The 11,890-nt window shown below is 44.6% G+C and overlaps 1 protein-coding gene across 6 annotated transcripts in view; it reads right to left on the minus strand.

Annotated features, from left to right (window-relative positions):
- RGS19 (regulator of G protein signaling 19) overlaps positions 1-3,724 on the minus strand; it is a 27,815-nt gene extending 24,091 nt beyond the window's left edge. For all 6 annotated transcript variants that reach the window (XM_069072683.1, XM_069072684.1, XM_069072679.1 and 3 more), the window contains exon 1: positions 3,536-3,724. The gene's annotated coding sequence lies outside the window, so the exon portion shown is untranslated. The remainder of the gene's footprint in view (positions 1-3,535) is intronic.
- Between the last annotated feature and the right edge of the window lie 8,166 nt (positions 3,725-11,890).

The raw sequence follows: 11,890 nt of genomic DNA on the forward strand, positions 1-11,890 counted from the left end.
TTTGGAAAGCTGTCTACTTGATCTGTTAATGTCTTGATAATTCTGTCTGTGTATTTTGAAGTTTGGGGTGCTGACCTTTTTCCCCTGAACAAGGTAAACGATATATGTCTGACTGATTAAAGTAAGCTTGTTAACCCATTTTGAGTTGCTTTCCTTTAACAAAGCAGATCCAAGAACCTGTGCTAGCAGCCACCCTGGGGTGCTTGCTGCTACAAATACTCAAGTGGTAATCTGACAACAGAGGAGAATATGACTATCACTTCCTTTATCAATGGTGCTTTAAGCTCACAGCTTTTTGGGTTGACATGCCCCATGGTTGACTTGATTATATTGAGTATGCAGTCCACAAAAATCCCCAAATTTTTTCGTAGGCATTGGTGTCTGACCATGAGTCTTCCATCTTATGTAACTGTATATAATACAGTTTCTTTTTCAAATGCAAGGAATGACCTGAAATCCTGGATGTTGTATTAAGGGTCTGACCTTCTGCAGATGGGCTCTGATAGTGGTGAGGATGCAAGGACAGATTTTTTTTGTCTGTCACCTCTATCAGTGCTCCTCCCACAAAGTGGAACAGTGGAGGCTCCTGGCTGAAACCCCAAGGAGGGCCTAGCTCTTAAGCTGCAGCAGGGACAGAAGCATCCTCCATCCCAGGTCTGAGGTGGATGTGGATGGGGAGAGAGAGCTTGCTCTATACAGGAGTGTTCTCTGAGTGACATCAGCAGCCTGATTGGGATCACAATATAAGACCATAAACCTAACCACAAGGGGTCCCTGGGTAAAAATCACTGCTCCACCTGGCTAACGGTACTAATCTAATGATATAACCTGACCACAAAGGGTCCCAGGGTAATAGTACAGATCAGACCATGCAAGGTCCCTGCGTAACCCTTCTGGCCCAACCAAAAGGTCCTGGCAAATCAGGATGGGAAAATCTCCCCAGAGAATTGCTCTCATACCCAGGGGAGGTTTTGGCTCCAAACAAGGAAAAAGAAAATTCCTAGAGTCAATGATGTCCAAACAAAATCATAAAATGTGACGGGCCTGGGAGAACTGTCCCCACTGGACTCTGGAAACTGAGTTCCGGCTGGCCCCCAGACACTTGGGTTGGCGTGACTGCCTGACACTGTCCTCAACTGCCCTGGGTTCCTTCCCTATACGTAGCTGCCCCCATCCTGAAGGACCTGAGATATTTCTACTCTGCAGGCCACAGATTTTAGCCTAGCTCTCCCCCATAAGGTCTTTTTGTTAATCCCACTTAACCCAGTTCTGATCTCTGCTTCATTATATCCCTGTAGCACCTAAGATTAAATTTCTATGTTTCTAGATTGAGGGCTCCCAGAGAGGCTAGCTGGGTGGCTTTCCTTAGGCAGTTCTCCACAAGAGCCTTCCACCCTCATTCAGCCCACACTAGAGTCAAGGGGAAGTTTGTCCCTGTAACGAATTTGTCTCGTGGGGACCTGTGGGTCCCTGTAGGATACTTCTATCTCCCTCTCCCTAACTTCCCTATTTCTACTGAGGGCACCACCCCCCTTCAAGTCACCCAGGTTTGCAAATTGGCCTCCATTCTTCACTTTCTCTCACCCCATATATTTGATCAGTTGCCAAATCTTGTTGATTCTACCTCTTAAACATCTCTCTCATTCCTTCCTTTTTCTTCACTAACTTGGCCACCACCCTCTGTCAGACTTTCATTACTAAACTACTACAACAGCCTCCTCATTGGTTTGTGTCTCTGATTTCTTTTCTCTCCGATCCATCCCCCACAGAGCTAACAAAGTGATATTCCTAGACCACAGGTCTGACTGATATCGCTCCCCTGCTCAAGAAGCAGCAAGCAGCAGTGGTTCCCTATTGCCTCTAAAATAAAATCAAACTCCTGTCTGGCATCTAAAGTCCTTCACAGCCTGTCTACCTTACCAGGCTCACTACACAGTGCTCCCCTTGATGATCTAGCCGAACTAGAAATCTTGTTCTTTTCCCCATAGCACATCCCATCTCCTTTGCACAGGCTGTGGTGTCCCCCATGTCTGGAATGTGTGTGCTTCCTTCTCATCTCTGCCTCTTGGAATCTGGCTTCCTTCAGGGCTCTGCTCAAGGGCAGTCTCCTCTGTGAGGTTTTTCTTGATCTTCCCCCAGCAGATAGTGCCTCCCTCCCTAATATCCTTATATTTACTTTATTTTATATAGACATAAGGGGCACATGTATCTCCAAATAGAATAGTAAGCTTCTTGAGGGAAGGGACAAGACTTGGCATATAATGGTGATTAATAAATACTTTCTTGTGGGTTGGTAGATTTAAGCTGTAAGGGACATCAGAAATTGTCTAATTCAGTGACTGTTTTACAGATGAGGAAAATGAGGCCCAATGTGACTTGCCCAAGATTACTCAGGTAGGAAGTAAGCAGAGGCAAATTTGAGCCCACATCCTCTTGATTCCATGTCTAACATCCTTTTCATTACACCACGCTGCCTCTTATGTGGATTGAACTGAACAGGCTAGGAACAGCTCAAGAGAATCACTCCTTCCACCCCCTCCCCCTTCTACCCCTTCCCCAAGCATCGCCAGTTGGGGGATGGGTCAAAGACATGATCCACATTAAAGCAGAAATACAGTCCAGCATAATTAGGGTGGTTGGGGAGGGGAGAAGCTTAAAGCACAGAACAGTTTTGTTAAGAACCCCTGGGGGCTTCCCTGGAAGTGGGGATCCAACCTCTCAGCTCAGGCCATAAAGGCACTCAAGCTGAAGGCACCGAGTGCAGTCAGAGGAAAGCCAACACTTCCTGCCAGTGGGGAGGGGCACATGTCTTCACAGTAGGGGAATGGATGGGATAGATCCTTAACCTCTTTCCCACCCTGGACATTTTGCTTCTCCTAGTATATGAAGCTGCACCCCCTCCCCGAAGAGCGAATTATGGGTGCCCTGGACACCCCCACACCAACTTGGTGGAAACCAAGTAGAGCCGTGGTCTCCTGGAGGTTCTGAACCCTTGCTTTCCGGGAATGGGGAGGAATCTTGCCCTCCTGTCCCACAGGTGGAGGGTTGGAGGTAGTGGGGCTGGGACATGGGAAGTCCGGAAACCTGGGGCCTCACTGCACCCCTTTTGTGCAATCACTTCCCGACCCAACCGCAGAAAAGGGGAACCTGTGACCAATATGTAGCAACGCCTGCCCTTCCCTTCCCCGTCGCCCCCCCCCCCCCATCTTATGCCCCTCCCGTCCCGCTGCAGACCCTCACAGAATCCTTCCCTTTTCCCTGCAGCAGCCCCTCCGTCTTCCCCGTGATCTTCCCCTTTCCACTCCAGACTCCCACTGGGCCCTCCCCGCCCAATGCAGACCCCCCCCCCTTTCCCTCCTTCTATAGACACTCCCACAGGCCTCTCTTCTTTCCCTGCAGACCCCCACAGACTCCTCCCCCTCGGCCCTGCAGACCCCCACCGTTACTCTTCTTCTCCTTGCAGACTCCCCCCCCCCCCCCACCCCCAAAAAAAACCCAGGGGGGGGGGGGCATGGATAGGCAGATTTGCACTCACCATCAGGGCGTCCACAGCCCGGCCTGCGCCCTCTCCCCGTTTCAGGGGTCTCTCAGTCTTTCTTCAGGGTCCCAGTGTCTCAGGGTCTCTTGTGTGTCCCTTAGTATCTCTATCTGGGGGTGCCTGCGTGTCTCTCAGCGTCTCAGGGTCCGTGTGCTCCTCGGGGTGCGTGTCCCCAGATCTCTCCGGGTTACTTAGCGTCTTTCAGTCTCCGAGTCTCAGGAATCCGGGTTCCCCGCGCAGCGGACAGAGATTCAGGCTCCGGAGTCGCCCCCGGGGCTGGGGAGGAGGGGGGTGGGGGGCTCACTGCGCAGGCGCCAGGGCTGCCACCAGTGACTTCCCAAAAGCGACGGAGCCGAGACTTCCTTACCGCTGGGGGCCCCGCCCGCCCCCGCCCCCGCCCCCGCCCCCGTCCCGGCCCCCGCCCTAGGACTTCACTTTGCAGCCTCTGGAGTACAGCCGCTCTGGAGTTTCTTCTTCTCCCCAGCCCATCCCCAGGCCTGGCGGGGGCTCGGGATAACGCTCGGGCTCGTCTCCACAGGGCTAAAGTGGGCGTGTGGGTGTGTGAAGGTGTGTGGGTGTGGGTGGGAGATCGGATGTTGGAGTGAGGGAGGAGACCCACCGAGATTCGCAGGAGGAGCCGGAGTGGAGTGGTAGGGTGGTGGGGGGGGGGGGGGTAACCCCCCCCCCCCCCCCAGGTGAATGGCCCCAGAGATGCGCGTCCTCTTCTCTCCTCATCGCTAGACTAGGGATGGGGAAAGCGGGTCCTGAGGCCTGTGGTGTCTATGTGTCTCTCCTGGATTCTGCCTCAGTCTTCCGAATTTCATATATATATGTGTCCGTGTCTCTCTGAATCTCTGTTCTGTCCGTATTTCTGCATCTCTGATTTCAGGATTATATCTCTGACTCCATATTCCTCTCTGTCTGCCTCGGATCTCTTCCTATCTCTGTGTCCGTTCATGTCTGTGTCTTATCCTCGTGTCTGTCTCAGCGAGGGGGCAGATCCCAAAGGTCTGGGGGAAAGACGGCAGAAGCTGCCACATCTGGACTGCCCAGCAGGTGGTGACCAACTCACATTAGGATAATTGTGGGGCTCTAAGGAGTGGGGGAAAGGGGTGCAAATGGTCAGGATCTAATAATTTACTGCACAGGACTGGAAAAGGTTCTAATTGGCTCAGTTTCTCCAAGGACAAAAATTTATCCTGGCCCCAGGTCTCGTTTGGCAGCAGTCAATATATATTGAGCTATATGAAATTAACTGTGCTAAGTGCTGGGGATACAAAGAAAGGAGAAAAGCCCTGCTCTCAAGGCACTCAGAATCTAATGAAATGATTGCTAATAGAGAAATTATATACCTGGTCTCTGGAGGTGTGTGTGGAAGCGGGGAGGGGAAGGCTAATATTGGGTAGGAGCTTATTCCCTCAGGTTTGGGGATTAACAAAGCTCCTACCTTCTCCTGTGCCCTGCTTCCCTCCCTAAGGCATGTACTGAATCCATCCCTAGGAGTAAATCTCAGCAGACTAAGATACCTTGACTAAAGTACCTTTGGAAGATGGTAGGCTTAACCACAATGTACAAGTCAGTAATTCCTCCATCTTCTGTAGGGGCCTGTTTCTCCATATCCTCCTCTTCCCTGTCCCTGTGGGGCTTAGCACTTGCCATGGAGTCACAAACTCAGAAAGTTTAGAGATTGAGCCCAACTCCTTCATTTTACAGATGGGGAAATCAAGGCTTGTAGAGGTGAAATTACTTGTCCTAGGTCACAGGAAGAGTCAGAGGTAGAACTTTACTGTAGAAAGTTCTAGGTTCTAAGGGAAGGGCAGGGGAGGGGAGCTTAGTGCAGCAGGGAAGACTTTTTTTCCTCTATCTTACTTGCTCTGCCTGCAGGTAAAATAGGCAGGGAAGGTGGGTTGATGAATCCTTCATTTTTTTTCCCTCCTCCTTCTGGGAAAAGCCCTTTGAATCCAGGTTGTGAATTGCTATGAATTTCTGAACAGAAAATTGGGAAACCAGTCCTTTCCCAAAAGGACTGGGAAAGGAATTGGTTAGTCTTTTCAATAAGGACTTTTAAAAAAACTGTTTTGACTCCTTGAATTTAACTTTCTCATTTTCCCAAGTCTGAGTACCTTTCTCCTCTCCCCTTTACCCACTCAGTTGAATTCCTACTCATCTTTTAAAGCACAACTTACATGCAACCTTTTCTGTTTAGCCTTACTGAATTCTACAGTTAGCAATGGCCCTTCTGCCTTCATACTCCACAAAGCACATTTATTGAGTCCCAGTATATAACTTCAAGAAATGGACTAAGTCTTATCTAAACTCCCCAATTGCTTTTGCACATTGTGGGAATAAATGTTTGAGTTGAATTAGTCCTTTGTGCAGAATATTCAATTACATTTAATGTCCCCTTGCCAAGTACCTAACGGGTGTGCTAGACAGTATGCTGGGCACTGGGGTTTTATAAATGGAGGCAAAAGTACATTATTTTGACTTGGGACCCAGACATTTCAGCCTTACCTGTCTGGATTCTACTGTGATATCCAGATCCTCTCTGGTGGGAAGAGAGCTTTGGGTTATGTAGATTCAGAGATGCTTTGATGATGAGGACAGACATCTAAGATGTCTCTGAGATAAGTGGGCACTGATTCTAGAGGAAGACAACTTGGGTTCAAATCCTATCTCTGATGATTACTGCCTGTGTGACTTTGTGTAAATTACTTATCAGTTTCCTTATCTGTAAAATAGGAGGGGTTCAGACTAGATGGCCTCTGAGGTCCCTTCAAGCTCTAGAGCTATGACATTATTCTAGTAAGTAGAAGTCTTCAGTCAGGGAAGGATATAGAATGTACCTGTAATTTAATTGGCATAGAGAACTTTCAAGTGAGAAAATTATCTCTGCCAAAGCAGGTGGACAACTCCTCTGTAACTTATACTTTCAACAGTATTTCCTGAGGTATTGACAAGTTGACTTGCCCAATGTCACACAGCCAATATATGTCAGAAGTGGGACTTGAAATTGGGAAGCAGAGCCAAGATGGCAGAATAGAGAAAGCACTACCATCCAGCATTCCCAACATTCCCTCCTAACAACTTTAAATTAATGCTTTGAAATCCAGGTCTTTCCGACCTGTGGCCACATCTCTATGCATTATAACCTTAAGTAAGCTTAATCATAGGAGACTCTATCCTAGACCCTCTTCTACCTGCTGTCTTTTGATGACAGTTTCCTTCGTTTTTTATGGAGTTGTATGCTCAGTGAACCACCTTAGTTAACTGCTCTCAAATGTATCTCAAGGTTGCCCTCACACTCTGGCAGAACGGAAGTTCATCCTCAGATTCTCTTCTGCCTCATTTCAATGCCTGGAAAATTAGTTGTCCTGTGACTAACTTTGATAGACTGGGCTCCTCTTAGCTATATAAGGTTATAAGACAACTCCAAAAAACTCATGATGGTAAGAGATATCCACACCCAGAGAAAGAGCTACAGGGTCTGAATACAGATTGAAGAAAACTACTTGCTTTCTTTCCTTTTCTTGTTTTGTTTTGATTCCTCTTTTCCATTGTTTATTCCATTGGTTATAATTCTTTACAAACTGACTAAAGTTTAATGTGAAGGTCTTTGTAGATCCTATATTTGATCTGATCGAACACCACCATGGTGGGGGGGGGGGAAGGAGAGGGAGGAGGAAATTTGAAACTCAAAGGATTGTAGAACTGAATGTTGTAAACTAAAAAGTAAATACATTAATTAAAAAAAAATTAGTTGTCCTGAAGTGAAATAGTTTGTGACCAGTATACAATTGCCTGAACATATCCTGCATTATTGTGGGTTTCATGGGGGTTGGTCACTGCAGAGCAATGGAAGGACAAGGGCTTTAAATCCTAGGATTAAAATCTTTTGAGAGATCTTTCTCTAGCCCAGTCACTCCCCACCCCCATGACATTTGGAAGTTTCTTGGGAACTCTCTCGTCTTCCACTCAATTTTGTCATCAGCTCCTCCCTGTTCTCCCAGTCCATAACCCTTTACCTTGGCTTTACTTTTCTCTTTTCACAGTATGGACCCTCTGGTTAACTAATTCAACTGTACACTGAGCCCTCTCTTTGATCCTCTTGATCCCTTGTCCTCATTCATACCTTGCTTTAATTCCAACCTAGGTTACCTCAACTGGTTTCTCTGCTCCTACTCCCATACAGCTCAGGAAGTTACAACCTCTTCAAATGGGTCCACTACACTGGTCTCAGTCAGGCCCTAATTACTGCAATGGCAATCTTTTTGTTTCTGGTTGACTTTCTACTGAACCATATCTCAAAGTTCCCAACCTCTTTTCAAGCCTTCTCTACTGCTTTCTCCCTCTCTCCTGACATTCACTAATAAAAAGAGGTTATGCATTGAGAACTCCTTCTCCCTTAATCTGCACCTTAGAATCCCTCTTCACTATTCATCTATTCTTTTCTCTTTTGCTTCAGCCTCTGAAAAAAAAAAAGAGTGCTCTTCTTACTCTCGATTCCATCTTCTCCCATCTCCTCCTGGGAACTCAACCCCCTCAAACCTTCCTATTCTCTCTTATTTTTAGTCTCTTCTGATCTACTGGTTCCTTCTCTTCTCTCAAAATACTCAGGTTTCCCCATCCTAAGAAAAAAAAATAAACCAAAACCCAAACCCTGTACATATTCCAAGTGTCTTCTCAAACCACCTCCACTGCTTTCTCCCTCTCCCTCTCTACTCAGTACCCGCCACTTTACTAGGAAAGGAGGCTATCCATTGTGAGCTCTGTTATCCCTAAATTTACACCTCATCCTTTACCACCATCCATCCATCTCTCCATCCATCCACCCATCCTTTCCTCTTGCTTCAGCTTCTGAGAAAGAGGGCCCTTCTTATCAAGTCAACCCCTCTACTTGTACTCTTGAATTCCTATTTTCAGTCTCTTATCTGCTGGTTCCTTCTCTTGTCAATATGACCAGATCTCCCTCCCTATCCTAAAAACCAACCAACCAACCAAAAAAAAAAAAATCCCTGTACACAACTGTCATCTCCTTAAGGGGGGGGGGGGTCTTGACATCCCCTTAATCATCTAAGATTAACTAAAATTTAATGGTTAATCCAATGGCCATTTCTCAGAGATTATACTTGACTCCTTTGCATCTTTCGACACCACTGATCACTCTCTCTTCTTGGATTCTCTGTCTTCACTTGACTTTTGAGACATTGCTCTCTTGCAATTCTTGCTATCTGGTTGTTTCTTCTTTACTCTCCCCCCTCCTTTCCACCCTATTCAATAAGCATAGACACCATCCCCTAAGCCTTCTGTCCTAGGTATGCTTCTTTTTGCTCTCTTTTGAAGGTGATTTCCTTAGTTCCCATGGATCTTCTCTATTCAGAAGACCCCCAAATCCACATATCTAGCCTTAATCTCTTAAGCTTCAATTCTCCATCACCAACTAGTTGCTAGACATTTCTGCCTGGATGTACCACCAGCACCTCCAATTCAGCATTAAAAAATGGAACTCATTTCCTCCCAGACCTATTACCTCTTTCACATTTCCCTATTCTTTTTGGAGGTGCAATCATCCTTTCGGGAATCCAGTTTCCCAACCTTGGATTCCTTCTCTTGGCTCTTTGTTTTTTTATTCTCATTTACAATCAATTGCCAAATCTTATCCAATGTACATCTACAATTTCTTTCATTTTTCCCCTTTACTTTCTTTTTTTCTACTTTACCATGATTCAAGCCTTTGCAATTTTTCACTTAGGCTATTGTAATAGGTTGCTAATTGTTCTCCTTGCTTCTATTCTCTCCTATAACCAATCTAACCTCCTAACAAACTGACATTCCCAAAGCACATTTCAGGCCATGTTAGTCCCCTATGCAAAACTCTTTAGTGGTTTCCTACTGCCTCTAGGATAAACTATAAAATCCTGAGCCTGACAGTTAAAATTTTTCACTACTTGATTTCTTTTTCAATTTGATTTCTGATTTTTTCCCCTTCACAGTCTCCATTCCAGCAAAACTAGCCTACGGTTTATTGTCTGCCTCCAAATCTTTACATTCCCTTCCTTCCTTACCCAAATTGCAACTCAAGTATTACCTACTATAGAATGTCTTTCACAAATCCTTCCTGTTGTTCTCTTTCGACATTACTTTGTATGCTTACTTATCTATGTACATGTTGTTATATTCCCCTTCTAAATTCCCAACCCTGGAGTATGAAAAAGGCTTTTGTTCTTGTATCCATAGCCTAGCACAGTACCTTGCAGTACTTATCATTTGTTAATCTAGACTTTCGGGCAGAATCTCTTTGGAGGAAATCTCTGGGGTTGTTCGATAACAAATTCCAAGTTAGGTAACTTGGTTTCCCCTCTTACTGGAAGCTCCCTGAAGACAGAACTGTACTTCCCCCTCTTCTCCTAAGTTCTCCCAAATCCAGAGATCTACTCTTCTCTCCCTCCCCCACTTCCCATTCCTTCCTCCTCTTGTCTTCAGTAGTTATAAAAAGAATCTTTCTCCTTCCCTCTAAACTGAAGGGGCCTTCCAACACTCTTCTGTTTCTGAGTTTGGAAAACAACTGTGGATTTGGATGGAAGCCAAAGGCAACAGAGGCCTCAGAGAGTGAATGAAGGAGTTGAACATTAAATAACACAAAGATGACCAAGACATACAGAGAAAAAAAAATCTGTTGTTGGCAGCTAAGTGGCTCAGTGTATAGAGTGCTAGGTTTGGAATTATAAAGACCTGAGTTCAAATCCAGCTTCAGTCATTCACTAGCTGTGTTGATTCTGGGCAAGTCACTTAACCTCTGTTTGTCTTAATCCACTGGAGAAGAAAATGGCAAACTACTCTAGTATCCATGCTAAGAAAACACCTTACTGTGTCACAAAAACTGAACAACTAAACAACAACAGCAAAAAAAAAATATGAAAAAACACAAAACCAAGACACACAAAGAATATATATATATATATATATATATATACATATATATATATACACACACACACACATATATACTTATATCTGTAAGCATATATATCTATGTACTTATATATATATAAATATATCTATATACTTATATACTATAAATCTTCAAGTTGGAAGGGACCTCCTTTACCCTCTATTTGAAGACCTCTAGTTTTGGGGAATGTGCTCTCTCCTTTGGCATCCATTCAACATTTGGACAGCTCTAATAGTTGGACTGGGATCTGCCTTTGAAACTTCTACCTGTTGTTTCTAGTTGGTTTCTCTAAACAAGTCAAAATTGTCTTTGACATAGTAGATCTTCAAATATTTGAAAAGTTATGTTCCCCCATAAATCTTCTCTTTTCCTGGGTAAATATCTCCAGGTATTTTGACTGATTCTTGTGTAGTATTATCTCATATTCTCCTTTATATATACTCTAACTTATCAGTGCCCTTCCTAAAATGTGTTACCCAGGACCTAATATCCCAGATGTGCACTGATCACATCAGGACTACATCAGGGTGAAATAGAGTCAGACTATATGACTTCCCTCATTACAGACACTCTACTTCCATGAATTTGCTCCAAGATCACAGTAGCCATTTTGACTACTATGTCATTCTCTTGACTCACATTGAATTGTATCCACTGGAACCCTTGATTTTTTTTCCATTTGAACTATTGTATAGAAAAGTTTCTCCCTACTCATGGATATGTGTATTTGATTTTTTGGAACTTGTGTCAGAATTTACATTTATCTCTATTAACCTTCATCTCATTAGTTTTGACTTGATCACTCTAGCCTGTGGAACTCTTTTTAGATTCTGGCATCCAACCTGTTACCTATCTTTCTCAGTTTCAGCTCACCTACAAAGCTCTTTTGATTAGTGTTCTATGGCATTATTCAAGTCACTGATAATCATATTGAATTGAACAAGACCCAGGATTGATTGCTAGAGTACTTCACTTGAGGCTTTCCATCAGATGGACTACCCTTTGGGTCCAGTCATTTGATTAGTGGCAAATTTAGTTTGGGACAGTCATTTAGCCCTCCTCTTTCCTCCTTATCCACAAGAATGGCATAAAAGACTTTGTCAGATATTCTGATGAAATTCATGTATTTTTTTAAACAACATTTCTGATCTAGATTTCAGCAAAGTACTGCCTGGAGCCTATATCCATTATGTAGGTCTGTGATCTTATCTGGGCCAAGGAGGCTTGTTTGTGTTGTGCTACATAAACATGTCAGAATATGGGCATATACCTGACTCAAGTACCCAATTTATGGTCACAAAATTAGAGTCTTAGGCATGCCATCAGGGAATACTATGATAGACGATAAAAGACTCTCAGGTGGAAAGAATTCTTCTCTCTTGTTTTTTTTTTCTTTTTCT

The sequence above is a fragment of the Petaurus breviceps genome, unplaced genomic scaffold, assembly GCF_028583685.1.
Source record: "Petaurus breviceps papuanus isolate PSGF00001 unplaced genomic scaffold, PetGlider_PUasm1.0 90847, whole genome shotgun sequence".
In the NCBI taxonomy this organism is placed as follows: Eukaryota; Metazoa; Chordata; class Mammalia; order Diprotodontia; family Petauridae; genus Petaurus; species Petaurus breviceps.